General features: G+C 39.5%; 1 long non-coding RNA gene across 1 annotated transcript; it reads right to left on the bottom strand.

The window, feature by feature from the left end:
* Window positions 1-235: 235 nt before the first annotated feature.
* Window positions 236-2,171, bottom strand: LOC112638456. Its single transcript, XR_003123006.1, has 3 exons — window positions 1,493-2,171; window positions 1,330-1,384; window positions 236-1,235 (listed from the first exon to the last, which is right to left on the bottom strand). It is a non-coding gene; the product is annotated as an uncharacterized LOC112638456 (long non-coding RNA).
* Window positions 2,172-15,623: the final 13,452 nt, after the last annotated feature.

The raw sequence follows: 15,623 nt of genomic DNA, 5'->3' as shown, positions 1-15,623 counted from the left end.
AAAATAATATTAATAAATGCGTTAATATAATGTATATTCCATAAAATGAATAATTAAGAGTGAAATCTCTTTTTCTTTTCCTAGGAATTTTCCAAACTTTTTTCTCAATCAAAATATTAGAATATTTCATCGACGTGTTCAAAGCATATTTAAGACACGTTTAAGATATAAATGAGCGACTTATATTTGTGAATCTACGCGAGGCGCAGCAAGTATTGTTACTCAAGTTGCGGGGGAAAAAACATGATACAATTTGAGCGAATAAAAAGTTTCTTCTCGGATTAGAGAATAGCACCTTGGTACCGTGACGAAAGGATTTCACGGTGACGCAATGATATCTAGGATGAGAAAATAAATGAATCAAGGAAAAGAGGATAATAATTGGTAGTGGGAGAGAAGAGGGATGAGTCTGTGAAAACAATAAAATATCAAACGAGTCCCGGGACAATGGCCCCGACACTTCACTTCATAACTTTCGAAATCTTATTAAATCATGTGGAGACTTTCGCTGTTAGAAACAATATTACCGCGAACGAGTTGATGAATTGCAGCACGTGTGTCACATTTGCATATTTAAAAAAGTGATATAGGCGACAGACTAAAGGCCAGAAAACTTGCATTTACAATTTTATCCGATACGCGTGTTCTCATACTGCATATAAAGTTACGTAATTTCCAACGATCCGGCAACGATCACGTTCCTCTTATATTACGACAGAACCTCGCGGGATTATTCGCCTAGAGTCTCTTAAGTATTACGCTACATTTGATACTTAGAAAGCCGTTTGTAATTCGTATCGCGCGGAGACAAAGCGACGTTCACTTACGCGAAACACCAAGGATTCGCTTTATCATAGAGGAAGATGATAATTTTGGATTTACGTCATCATATGTAGGAAGAAACTTATAAACGCTTGTCATCGACTGGCATCATTCTTCTGTCCCGATGATGCTTCCGTTCTTATTGCGCGATTTCTCAGCGAGTCCATGTTTTTCGTACTGAGGTCGGAGCCGGCGAATAACGGTCGCCGATTCTCGAGGACACTGACCCGATGAAAATCTCGGATACACAAGAAAGAGAAACCGTTGGGAATGTGCCCCTTCGCGGATCCAAAGAAATAGATTTCACCGCGGCGATCATTACCACCGACAACAAAAAACACCGATATTCAGTCCGGGATATAATCGTTTCCTCTACGAATGCGTTTAGAGAACGCATTGCAATTTCGTTCGATCTGGAAAAATAATTATGCGGAAAATTTTATTCGCGATATGTAAACTTTTGACAGGTGCGATATTTATGAATATTTTTTGCCTTCACTCGAGTACCTTTTGCCTCGCAGCCATAAAGTTACCGTTGATCTGACCGTCGATCGATTTCGATCTAAAAGGGATAAAGATGTCGATCAGATTTAATCAATCCTTCCATCTTAGTAATATCCGTCCGTCGATTACCCTCGTTTCTCTCTCGCTGTACTGAATGAGTATATACCTGATGCCGATCGCTATCGGTAATGACCTCCTCCTTACAATTCTCTCTAGGCTGGTCGTGCCCGTCTCCTTTTCTTCCGCAGGTACGTACCGCTATGAGAGGTCTGTCAAAATTTCACTGTTGTCCGAACCGGTCGAGTCACAGCCAAGTCTCTCCATAGTTGGCGCGAAAAAAAAAACGCAATTTCAGCGATCGCAAAAGTCTTGACGCAATCGACCGTTTTCTCCTAGAGGATACAGTTCGCGCACCAATGTTAAATAATATCAACATATATCCGACAGTACGAACGACGCGCACGCGGAAGAGAAAAGAAACGGGAAAAGATGGTAAACGAAGAAAAGGATGAAGAAGAAGAAAAGACGAATCGAGGACAAAGACGAAGAAGAAGAGTTGCGCGATTACGTGCGTACATACGCGGAGGAAAGAAAGGCAGGTACGAGAGGAAAGGCTTTTAAAGTCGAGTGCAAGCGCGCGCGGACACCGAGAGGACTCCGAACCGGTTGCTCGAAGTGACGTGAGTGAACTGAGGCTACAGGCTGGCAGGTAACGCCAGGTAAACCCCGGCCGAGTGGCGGCACACACGCGGGAGAAGAGGAAGGTGGCCGGCTGGGTGGCTGCGCCGGCAAAGCCAGCCAGCCAGCCAGCCGTAGAGACAGTCAGCTCGGTCAGCCGACCTGGGGAGCCAGCCTGCGGCCCCTGAGGCCGCAGGAAAGACGCGCTGTTGGGACGGAGAGGGACCGTGGGACGTAGGGCGGCGGCGGCGGCGACGGAGGATGCGAGGGGGAGGGGAGGGCCCGAGGGGCCCGGAGAGAACGCGGACGCGTGGTGGGACAAAGGGGAGAAGGTGGGGAAGAGAGACAAGGAGAGAACCCGGTGCGCTGCGTGTGACTCAGCTCGGAATGAGCGAATAGGCCAACAGCACATAGCAAAGGCTGCGCCGCAAAGGCTACGTGTTGTGTACGAGATACACACGTACACATACTGAGTGATCCAGAAGTGACGGTACCCTCGTCGTCGCTTTTTCCGGTATCGTCGTCATGGTAGCGATTGAGAACCTCGCGTCCGTGCAAGCAATTAATGGCGTAATCATTAGCGGTTTGAACTTACGCAATTGCAGGAGTACGTTGACTCTGAATTGAGTTGCGATGATATAAATTCTGACAGTATAAAGTAGAAATTATCTCAATGACGATGGTATCCCTTAAATAGGATGCGCGTATATTTTCGTAAAGATACAACCGGGATACCGTTCGGGTAGCTTTAAACACGCATAGGAAAGAAACAAGAATAGCTCTCGATTCCAAGCAATCGGACAGGCTTTTAATGTTGTTCACGGTTATATTAATATTATGAATAATCTTTCGGGCCGGTAAATGATATTATACGCGCGCCGAATCGTAATATGTGGTTTACACGCTGATTACATGTGCGTCATGGGAATAAGTTTCCACGGTTTATTTAATAAACCGCGCTCGCGAGTTCACGCTGCGAGTTTATGTTTGTACGGGCAATAAAATCTCTGACCGCGCGATTGTGGCCAGGCGAGCTTATTTTTCTTACGAATTAAGACTCACGGGAGATGAACAATAGTCGTTGGCTATACATCGTTCTGAGAACGGAGCATCCTCCCTTCCGCATCCTCCTTCTCTATTACGTCAATGTACCGTAATCTTTTAGGAGCAGATCAACGTAAGAAGAAGCCAACTATTTCTAGACACCGAGTGGATTTCGAATTTTCATTCAGTGCTCGATTCAAATAATCGATCATAAAAATTTCTCGATCAAAAGTCGACGCAATTGCCCACCCGGTACATCGGATACTAACTATACCTGAATCCAGCAGAGCGTGACTTTTCACGTGTAGTTACGCCAGAGTGGGGCGTATGAGCGTACCCTAGTATAGAGCAAGATAGACTTTGATAGAATTTACACGGCGGCTTCTGAGAGTCAAGAAACTCTACTCGAATCATACGAGAACCATAATGGACACAAATTATGACAGGTAATTCTTCATATTTTTTCCTTCTCTGTGTCCTTCTAAACGAACTTTTTAGCGCATTTATTTGGCGAAGGAAGAGACGTTTCGTCATCGCTTACGCATCATCCCACGGACATGGCGGACATTATCTCATTCAAACGGATCGTCATTAAGCATCGCCGATGCGACGTACTTTACTCCATTCTTCGACCGAACAAAGAGATGACGCGTCGTCAGGTCCATTCGCAAATTTTATTAAATTAGTATCGACGATAATTACCTTGGTAATTTGTCGCGCGCGGTTTATACCTTTTGACAATAACTAGACCGACCAAAGCAAAATATAAGTGTTACGGTATAAATATCTTCCGTCGTAATCGCGGATTTTTTTCGGGATAATCATTAAAGAGGATGTTAATAAGAAATGAAAAAATTTTTTTACAATTTAAAAATAAAAAAAACGACGTTTTTATATCGTTTTTCATCCAGAAATTTTATATAAATCTTGTATAGGAAAGAGGGAATATTTTAATATTATAAGAATATATAAAAGATAATACGCGATAAATCTGTTCGCCAAATATGATCACAAAGTTTATGATAATACGATATGTATAAAGATTTTATATAGTTGATGAAAACTATCTTAAATAAATTTCTTAATATATCATACTTTTCTTTTCTTATCTGCAAATTTAAGATTCCAGATAAACTGCTTTCCTAACTGGGTAACATCGCTTCCATGAAATCTTCTCAACGATGGAATTTATATTGGACGCAAGTTAACTTCATCTTGTTCCATCAAAGACACACGCTGTTCGTGCGCGATTTTGCAAAGTAGTTGATAATATATTCTCGTTGTGTTTGTGAACAACATAACGTGCACCATCTCCCTCTTTCCCATATTCTCCGTGCATTTTCTCATCTAACATCCATCGGTGCATCATGGTTCTTCTGGATTACCATGACCATCGCACGGCGCAACTGGTCTATGTGCATGGAGAAATGCAGCTGATGCGCACGGCTGAGTCCTGAGGTCAGCGACTCGTCGACGAGTTAGTGGAGCGCTTAGGCTCGCTTCAGAGATTTTATGAATTGGTGCATGGTGGAACGGTGCGGAAAAAGAGAAAGGAGAGGAGGAGAATAGCGAAAAGAGAGAGAGAAAGAGAGAAAGAGGAGCTAAAACGTATCTATCTTTTTTCCGATTCAGGTAAAAGAAGAATCTAAACAACGAATCCAAACGTGCATTTTTCTATCAAAAAGAACAATTTTCAAATTCCTAAAATTTTTACGTGCGTGTGAAATAGCACCAAACTTGCTAAGCAGGAAATTCTATCTAAATTTTCGATAAATTCAACGCTGCGAATATAGAATAAAAAAATTTAACTTACGCTAATCGTTGCGTTGTTTTTATCACCGTGGATAAATATGTACAAACTATATTTTCATATATTTCTCTAAATTCGTCAAAACTATATTTCCAGTCGCTTATTAAATAATACGCAATGTCGGAAATACTCAATTAAGTCAAGAGTCTATATCGCGTTAGTAGAGAGAAATTGCTAATATTTGCGAATCGTTCAGCGGCTCGTTCCTCCCACTTTGTCGAAACGTTCGCGATGACTGATCCACGTGATCGACTTCTTCATCTTGTACGTCTTCCTGGTCCCACCGTCGGCTTCTTCCTTTCGCCGGATCGGTAGTTGCTCGACGGAGCTACGGACGTGATTTTCCCCCGCCTTCCATCGCGCGCGGCCTCCCGCTTCGCTTCACGGTGTTCCGCTCGCGAGCTGCGGACTACGCAGGTGCATTAACCGGACATTCAGCACCGTAACGCCGTGAACGAGAAAGAGGGAGCATTTCTAACCACTAGAGTCTGCCGCTGCCATGAGCAGATGGTTGGGACTCGAATTCCTCCGGCGCCCTGTACTAAACCGCGGCGCTTAAATCTAGACGCGCGAGCGTGCACGATGGTGTTGGGTAGTGCGGTCAGTCGTCTCTTCGTGGAGGAATGTTACCCTCGGCTCCTCTCCGGGATTGATAATCGCCGGAGAAACGAATGGGAGAGCTGAACAGTCGCACGTAGAAGGATTTATTTTCAATACTCGGCGAAAGATACTCGCTTTTTTCATACAAATGCAATTAATCTCGAGGAATATGAAGGGTGTGAAGTATAAAGATCGAGCGATTCCGATCGTGTAGTTTTCTACATCTCATTTTTCACACACACAACATTCCACATTCTAATATCCGTCTTTCGTTGCATATTAGCCTTTGTATTTCCTTAGTGATTTATTAATACCTCGAGAGCAATTTTCTCAAGTCTTAAAAATACAGTTAGGTTCGTAGACTTCTAGCCCTGTTTGGATAAGAACGAGCACTATCCTGTTCCTTCGTATTCATTGTTGCTTTAGGGACTTTACGGATCATTATCGCATTTACCACGTTTCCATGAGAACAATCTAACAATACCGCCCACGCAAATCTTACGAATCGTTGGCGAGCAACGCATACGTCGTGCTCGAACGCGAACGCTCCTTTCTATGGTACCTATGGATGGAACCAACCCACCGCAATCGCGTAAGAGTACTTTTGACCATGACCTAAGATCAGCGTCGTTAGCGGCAAGCGTTAAAGTCTCTACTATGCACATTCGTTTCCTCTTAATACCATAAGGCGCTCCGAGCGTATCGCCCACGCAAACTCCGAGATCAAGAGAAGGGACCATCCTCTCTCGGTACTCGGATTTCGCCTACCTAACGACTTCTCCCATAACCGCATCATCTTAGATGAAACGTAGTTTCGGACGCGCCATGGTTTCACGATCTTTTGACTACCAGCCAAGGACGCTATTTTGTATCACATGTGCAAATATTCGACATCGTTAGACAGAGAAACGATATAAGTCAGTAGTCAATTTTTGTCATTTAACGCGATTTTGCAGCTGTCCAGCTCCGAGTTTTATTTGTCTGAAACGTAAATCATGATAAATATGAACGACTAGAATCAGACAGCAACATTTACATGCTGTCTAATTTTGTTGGATATGCGACATTCAGCTTGGAGACTAGTTCTATCGACGATGAGGCGATTTTGGCAGTGCGCCAACATAGAAAGCATAATATGCGCGAAGGCGACAGGTTACTGTCAGACTTCGACAGGTGTGCAGTCGTAGTTTCGGCCCTGCCCGCCTGACTGACTGATACAACCATATGCTGCTAACGACGACGCAGTTTTTGGCGACGTTATAAATAAAATCCCAACAGAAATTAAGATGCGGGGTCTAAGACAACATCTGAGAATATTTACTGGATGTTTTTCACGATAAATTAGCTTTCGTCACGCTATCGAGAAAATAGAAGGGTCTACAGATTAAAATAAAGCAAAAGTTTCTTAGAGTGATGTTTACAAAGATATATTCATGAAGATCAAAAGAGAAAATATTTTGCAGGATATTTAATTCAGCCGAGAAAATGATTTTAATTTAATAAAATTAATTTTTCTTATTAAATATTAAAAATGTATATTAATTTATTTATATTTATCTTTGAAAATGTTTTTATTATTTTATGCGTATTATCTTTGAAAATAAAATTATCTTATAAGAAAATTCATTGAATAATAAAATTATACAGTACAATATAATGTGTAATAATAATATAGTATATATAAAATAATGTAATATAAATTTTTCCAGCAATTATTAAGCAATAAAATGCATTGAGAAATGTCTTTGCAAAATATACACGACATAAATGTCTGCGAGAGAGATTTCTCCAGTGCGATAGATGCTTCAAAGAAAGTTTTCATGATATTGCCCGGATCACTTTTATGGCAAACACCGTTATAGCAGACTTGGCTGGCCCGTTTGCTTTTATCCATTTATTTCCTGGACTAACCAGTAGGGCCACCATGTGGGTACTGATAGCGGTTAGTGGTGACAGAAAACGTAAATTTCCACTTGGAATAACGCAACGTCGACATGTTGATTGCGATATGATGCAAATCTCGTCATTGCAATCGTAATACTACATTTTTTGCGCCACAAGAGTGATTAATTAACAATAATGAGTCCTTTCTCGAGCTAAAGCTACTATCTTATGTACCCAGCAAAGTATTAAGATCCATTTCCGAGGAACAAGAGTAACACAAAAGGGAGAAGAGTAAAGAGAGACGCAACTTGTCTTCGCGGGTTCGCGTCACCTCACTACTCGTTACCCCCTGTAGTTGTTACACACGAGAAACTGGTTTCCCCGACCCGCGAGGAGCATCTGACCGCTATCCCGCATCTATCTCGCAGCCGCGCGGCGTATGCACCGAAAACGTCCCAGAACTCGTAATGCTACAACAATGTTAAGCATGACCTCGGTTCCGTCCGCCCTTTAACTATCGCTTTTCATCGCACCAGATAAAAATTCTCACATGAGCATAAATTGCGTCGTGTGCGAGATAACGCCCTAGATCTTAAATGCTTTATTGTGAAACTTCGGCATCTGAGACAATCTCGATCATTATCTTGAATATCACCAGCATTCGGTCATCGGCAACGATCTCGGAAAATTGATGACGAAACTTGTTACGTTTCATCACTTTCGAAGGTGTGACACCGTAAAGATAAAACGCTATCGTGGAATATGGCGCGTTTGGTGTAATTTTTTTACGTGTCTCGTGTATTGTCTCCATGGAACATCTTATCGGAACAAACAAATGAGTCGACGTTCCTGTGTCGGATTCTTCGTGGAATATTTTTCTTCGTACCTACGTGACGGTTACCTCACCCGGTTCACCCCTGTGAGAATCACATTTCCGCCACATTACGAATTCCTCTTTGTCGACTCTACGGGCTGACGGAAGTCGGCTATCGTGTGCTGGTTCCCGGCCCTGACCCTACACGCGCGTGTATTTTGTGCCTCTCTCCCCTCTCGAATACACGCGATAAACATGCCCTACAACCATCATAAAGTTATCACGGCTTCGATATAGTCGGTCTTTGGTGAAATTAATTACACACAAATATGATACGCGCATGCACAAGATGAAGAATTGTATAAATTATTAATTCAATTCTACTTGAGAAAATAAATTTGAATTCTAAAGATAAATAATTATTCTTAATCTTCTTTTTTGAGTTTATGACATATATACATTTATTATGTTTTGCAATAACAATCAGATGCTGCAAAATTGTATTTTTCTTCTACGTATGATTTATTAACATCTATGATCAAAATTCAATTCAATTCAATAAGAAATTATAAACAGAATGTTTTGATATATGTCAATAACCATCATCTCGAAACAGTCAAAATGGTACACTTAACTCACAATTCACAACTTTATATAACAGGTGTTGGATGATGCGCGCTGCTCGGCTCGCTTCAACAGTTAAGGCTTACAGTGTCGGTGGTTCGCAGGCAACAAACTGTTTCGCAGGTGAAGCCTGCAGCTGCAAATTGAAGTGGAGAAGGTAAGCGAGAGAAATCGCTTTATTTGACACGGAGTCATCTGGAGAAACTTGGAATTATATTTTCTAAAAATGTCTTTTGAAAAATAAAACTATATATGTGTTACGCATAATTCTAGACGTAGAATAATACAATCAAAATAAAAAGACAAGATAGAAAAAAAGGAAAAGAGATTTGTTGCAATTAATAAAACAATAGTTAATCACATAATCATCGTTGATTATTTCCGGTCTCATGCTGATCTTTTCATAGAATCAAGTCATCACGGACATTTTATCAATTAGCGTTCTTTTCTCTCGTTTTTAACTTTCCGTAACTTTTTATCTCTTCGCGCTTTAAATAGCCAGGGCACTATGCTTCTTACAAATAATGACGCCTTAGGATGCAGCATATCTTAATCTTGTCAGTAAACCGGCTCCTCGAGCCCTTCGATTGATGATCCTATATAAAGATGCATACGCCGATAATACTTACAACTACGTTGAAATAATCTAAAGCTATAGTTTGACCGATCTCTTAGCTATATTTTCTCAACTTATTAAAGAATTAAAGAAGAGGGTTAAAAAGCTTTGTATCACGATATCGTTCTTAGATGTCAGACACCGATACTGATAATGCATGGCAATAATTTTCGAAGCGTGTCATGCCAGCGCAAGCATACGATTCACACACAAAGAGAATTTTAATGCTTTGGTAGTTTCGTTCAACAATCAAATTCCATTCATTTACGTATATATCTGTAAATTTTTGTTTTTGTCATTATACTGAGGATATCTCTATATAACAATAAATTGTAAATTCTAATATATTCTATACAAATCATCTTTTGCTGTGTTCCCTGTAATTCCGATAGATATGTGTGTATAATTATTTTCTGTTATTCTTTTCTATCTCGCACGACTTGCTTTTTAACTCGAGTAAGTATCATTCCATGAGTGCAATATCCCATAATTGCAAGCGGTCAGCATTGACCGTGTAAGACAATTTATGCGAGGAAACGAGGAAGAATTCATTCGGTCGACGCCGTCAGTACGCGAGGAAGACGCGGTTGCGCGCCTTCCCGCTTGTAATGCCGCATCGGATTATTAACCGGCAACGGGAAATTTAAGTCATGGAAAAGAAGCAGCGTGCACACGCTAATAGGTGGCCGCGGAACCCAGGCATTTTCTAATTCAGCGCGCGGAACCGCGGATTCGCCGGGCGAATCGCGTATCGCGATTTCCGCTACGCGCGTGTATCTCGCGCGATACGCGATTACCCGCGACGACGATCAACGGCGAAAAACGCTCGCGTTTAAAAGCGCAATCACCATTTGCCGCGCGCCGATAATCGCGACGTCTCGTCGCGCGTAATGACGGTAACGACGACGGATTATTTTCCGCGCGTGCATCGTGTACCTGGCCGCACGCACGCTCGTTTGCGGCCGCGCTCCGCTCCGCTCGTAGCGCAGGCAACGAAGCGCGCTACGCGATTTTTCCGCGGCTCCGTTCGCCGGCAAAAAGGTCAGCGCACCGCGACGCGGCGGGTTGTTCGCCACCGATAGAACACACATTGCGTGTGATGTGTGCACGACAGGTAAATGGTACCCGCGCACCGCGGCCAGAGTCGCGAGCACCACGCGGAGTCAGAGTCGCGCGCGTGAAAGGCGCACAGAAGTGGAAACGCCGCGGCAGATTGGCAAGGGAACTCGCCTGCCTGCCTGCCTGCCTGCCTACCTGCTTACCTGCCTGCCGACGACCGAGTTCGCCGCCGGAGACACGGCTGGCCGCCTGTGGCTTCGCTCTGCCGCTTTTCGCCGAGTCTCTCCTTTTCTTCCAGAGAGGTGCTTGTCCCTCATCTGCGTCCCCCTTTACCCTCGAAGCCTTCCTCAGCGTCGCTCCGCTGGAGAACTCGACCGAGCCGCCGAGTTGCAACCCTTCTTACTCGCTCCGTCAGCTCGAGGTGGTAGATAGCGCGTTCTCGTCGCAGGTGCATGTTTATGGAGTGTCCTGGAAATACGAGAGAAACGATGACTATCTTTGATATCTAGTCTTTGGTATTATACAGATTTTATGGCATACATTATATATTTTTAAGAAATGATATTAATGATATATTTTAAGATTCGAATACAAAAATAATAAAGTAGATGTTACGGCAAAGGGTATAGTTCGCCGTTAATGTTACGAACCGATAAATCATCCATCGCAAGCCGACAGATGGTTGCATATGATTTTATACTGACAGATCGTAAAAGGCGGTCTGATGGTAAGGTCGAACTAATTAAGAAGTAACTCGAGGCCGATGATTCGTGAACTTTACTTATGCCAGTTTAATTACGAGATATACGACGAGCCGTTAGTCGCGGTCGACGTAGATCGACTCGGATAGGACTTTTGAATGCAAGTATCTCAGGCCCGTTATACGCGTTACATCGCTCATTGAGCGTCAGGTAAGAATAAGGTATTTGTAAAGGATAAAAGCTCTCTCTTGGCGTACCGTCTAAAGATCTCAATGCGGCTTTGATCAACGTACTTAAAGCTAAAAATATCTTCAAGCTACAGATACATAAGCAACCAACATGAAAGGCAGAAAAACTACCTTTAATAACATGTTCTAAATTGAGGTAACATCAACAAGTTGATATTTCATGTAAAAGGTAAACTAAATAAAAGATACAAAATATATTAATTTAATTGATTTTATAAGTGACTATTACACACATATAATTCGCGCTTATAAATATTTATATTTGCAAAGGAGTCCCATTTCCTACTATTCAGCTGAAAATAATTAAAAACTAGCACATGATTCCGCCTTTATAATATAATCTAAATTTCCCCTTGCCCCCCCCCCCCTATTTTAACGACGAGTTGTAAATTTCACGCATCACCCGGTAGAAGATCAAGCCGAGTGCTCTTCTCTTCGTCCCGGCAAGAGCATCGCGCGCGGTGGCACGAACGAGAACGAGCGAGGCTCACTCTTGCAGAGTGCCGCTGTTAGCGCATCGCACTATGACTAATTACGAACTCGCCCCACCGATACTTTGTAAACGCCGGCATCGCGAGTCATTGTTCCTTTCCACGTCTCTGCGCGTTCCTATGACTGCTTTACTCCGCACATCGCGAGACTCTTCTTTTTTCCTCCTTCCATCTCTCTTTCTCTCTCTCTCTCTCTTTCTTTCTCATTTTTTTCCCGTCTTTCCTCGAAGGAATCGAAGCAATAGCTCGTGCCTCGAGCACGGCATGCTTCTTCCCAGGGACGGATTTGGAATTTTGTGAAAAATTGCCACGAATTTTTCTAATGTCCGCTGACTACTCCAAGTTAAATACTAGACAAGTTAAATAATAGACTGTGCTTTACGACCATCAAGCATTTTTTACTGCCACTTGTAGTGAATATACTAGAGGAAGATGATGGAGAACATAAATTAATTTGAATTAAACTTTACGTTATTCTTATAAATCTTTTTAATATATAAAAATATATTAATATTTATGTATTATAATTTATTTTAATTATATAATATTTTTTTATTATTTAATAATTATTAATTATAATAATTTATGTTTAGAAAAATATGTATAGAATTATTATACAGATTGTATTATTCATGAATGCTATGTGATTTTATTTTTTAATAGATGTACTCTTGATGTAAAGAAAAAATAATGTAGAGAAAAATAATAGTACCAGGCATTTTCCTGTCTAATTAGAATGTGTATGTACATGTATATATATACTTGTCTGTATTTTATCTTATTCATAAGGAAACCACATTCTATCGTATGCAACCAGTTTCATAAACTCGTTTAACGTCGATATCATAAGCGATCATCAGTATTATCTTAAATCTAACCTGTCAAAATATATATATATATATATATATATATATATATATATATATTGTATTGAATGATTTCGCGAGTGGATGACGATTAATCGTAATGTACGAATAGAATACCATTTGATACTTTTAAGATAAATGTAATGATAGTAAATATAACTAAACAGGTATTTATATATTTTTAGGTAATCCGCCCCTGATTTTTAGCATTAGTGGTTTCTCGCCTTCGTGATTTAAGAAGAAATAATTTACCGTTTCCGGCAACATACACAGCTCAAGAAACCGTGTCGCGTTAAAAAGAAGATATGGAACATAAAGTGCGAGAATCACAAACAAAAGAATTGCATTCTAAAAAAAGCACCGTGCAGTGATTTCTTTATCTATCGAGAATACCGTTCCATGGGAATATTTAGTAATATTGAATTCGCTCAGTGTAAATATAAAACTGTAAAAAAGATGTTATCCAAGTGTTACTAATAATGAAAGATAATTATACAATTTCAGAAAAAATATATTGCAACCACTTATTATATTCGATTCATTATTGATTCCTATCTTATAACGTTATTCTCATTTATCTTACAGTGAAGATCTCAGATATTACTAAATGTAAAATATGTTTCGGAAATTCTTACTATAAATCGTGATACATGATAATAATAAATAATCATTTTTATCTTTCTAATTTTGCCGCGCGATTTCTCGCTCGATGATCTCAAAATAATCATTAACTTTGCACCTGCATCTAATCTTGCAATTTGCACGTACTTATGCATCAATGCCATTGTTTCAAGTGACACTGTCGACGAATCTTTCCACGAATAAACAATATGCCTTAGAGCCTGAGGAGACACGGAAGATAGGAGTACATCCTGTGTCGTAGAATTCCCCCTTCATGCTCTGCTGCTTTTACTTCGTAATGCTGATTTTCTAAGTACCCTTCCTCTCCATGGTGTACTGACTTCAAACGAGGGAAAAAAACCGTCATTCGTTTCATGCTGACTAGGTTGACAATAGACTCTGCTAATCAACGTATCTCGATCATTTTCCCTTGGCGGCAACATCACTTTTCCCACAGACCTTTGATGAATCTTTTTTCTACATATGTCATAGTAAACATATGTCATATAAACTTCTTTTATTCTTTTGTGTTTTAAATTTTAATGTGTTTAAATTTTATTGTGTTTAAATTTGTATCAATCATATTTTTCAAATTTATTTTATTTGATAAATTTTCACAAAAAATTAAGATGCTATTAATTTAATAATTCTACATTAATTTATATTATTTCTTTATTTTTGTCGCACTAACAGTAATAATTAAAGTTGCTAGAATAATTTTGATAACTTATATAGCAATAAATTTAATATTTTCTTATTAAATGTCTTATTAAATACATTTAATACATAAAATAATATAATTATTATATTATAATAATTGCAATATGACTATATTTATAAATATTTTGTACATTGTCGGCAGTAGGTAGGTTGATGAAGACAGGTGTCGGCAATGGTAGTCACACAAGTTTGCCGCAGACGCTTTGTTGAAAGCAGGTATCTGCAGGTTCGAAAGATTCTTTCGATATATAGTTATTGCTACCTATTATATAACTAGTTTTAAATTAACATGTTTGTAAATTTAATACACATAGGTAGTATATATCTTAAAGTTTACTCGCTTATATTTTTATTAATAACTAATAATGTCAAAAATTTTGCTTTCAGCTGCTGGTAATCTAGACAGCTAAATTGACAGAATGTAGTCAACTTTCTCAAAGCTGACTTAAATTTTGTTTCGTTCTAAAGCAGAGATGGCAAGCCTTGTATATATTTATTAGTATATTATAATAATTATGTCATAATATGTTTATAAAAGTGCATTATGTGTATTTTTTAACTTTAAGTAATTAAAAGTTATTTAACATTGAAAAACTTTTAATTTTATCTTTTTGAAAATTTAATGTGCCTTTACATTGATCACAGTATAAACGTAATATTTATTTACAGAATATTTCATATATTAAGCAGAATTTTAAATATTTTAATTATTGTCCAATGTTTGTGAGCAGAGAGGACGTATTATCGATTTTTAAGATATTAATAAATGAAAGAAAGTCAAACGAAACGATTTACAACGTTTACAACGTTTCATTAAAATGTAAATGTTCACCGCAAAGGATTAAAACTTACTCCTTATACATTCCTCCCTAAGTCTGCGTCAGTAACTTCCGGAATGCGTTTTGTGAAGCTGATTTCCAAGGCGAACTTGTCAGAGTCAGGAAGGGCGAGAGGGCAAATTAAATTGCGCCGGCAGAAGGCAATTAGCAGGAAGAAGACAAAAGATACGACAGAGGCACAAAAACCAGAAGCAGAAATGTTACGACTTAACGAGAGCGAGTTTTCTTCCGATCATTACACACAACGAATAATACGTGTCGCTTTATTTTAGCCGAAGTAAAGCCAGACAATCGTGGTGAAACGGAAAGGTGTTATCTCCACCGCTTATACGGTTTAATTAAACGTGGAATATTACTCTGCGTAGATATTCTTATCAGATTTAATGCTATTTTGCTATTTGATAGCAAACATAAATTCAGTAAACGTTACCCTTTGTGCAGCAGTTGTTCCTTGCTTGTATATCCTCGAGGATATTGTTATTTATTCTAATTATAATAATTTGCTATTATTGTTTATTGTATATAAGACACATATATTTTTATTAATTATGTATTTAAATTATTTTTGTAATTTTTAAAAGTTGACCAATGCTCGCTTGTAAAACTCCTTTCTCAATTAATTGTATATTTTTTTATAAATGCCTTTTTACTGTCAACAAATTATTCACCTTTTGTCATCTCT

Source organism: Camponotus floridanus, unplaced genomic scaffold, assembly GCF_003227725.1.
Source record: "Camponotus floridanus strain SB8 unplaced genomic scaffold, Cflo_v7.5 scaffold30, whole genome shotgun sequence".
NCBI lineage: Eukaryota > Metazoa > Arthropoda > Insecta > Hymenoptera > Formicidae > Camponotus > Camponotus floridanus.
This window is presented reverse-complemented; position numbering and strand designations above follow the sequence as displayed.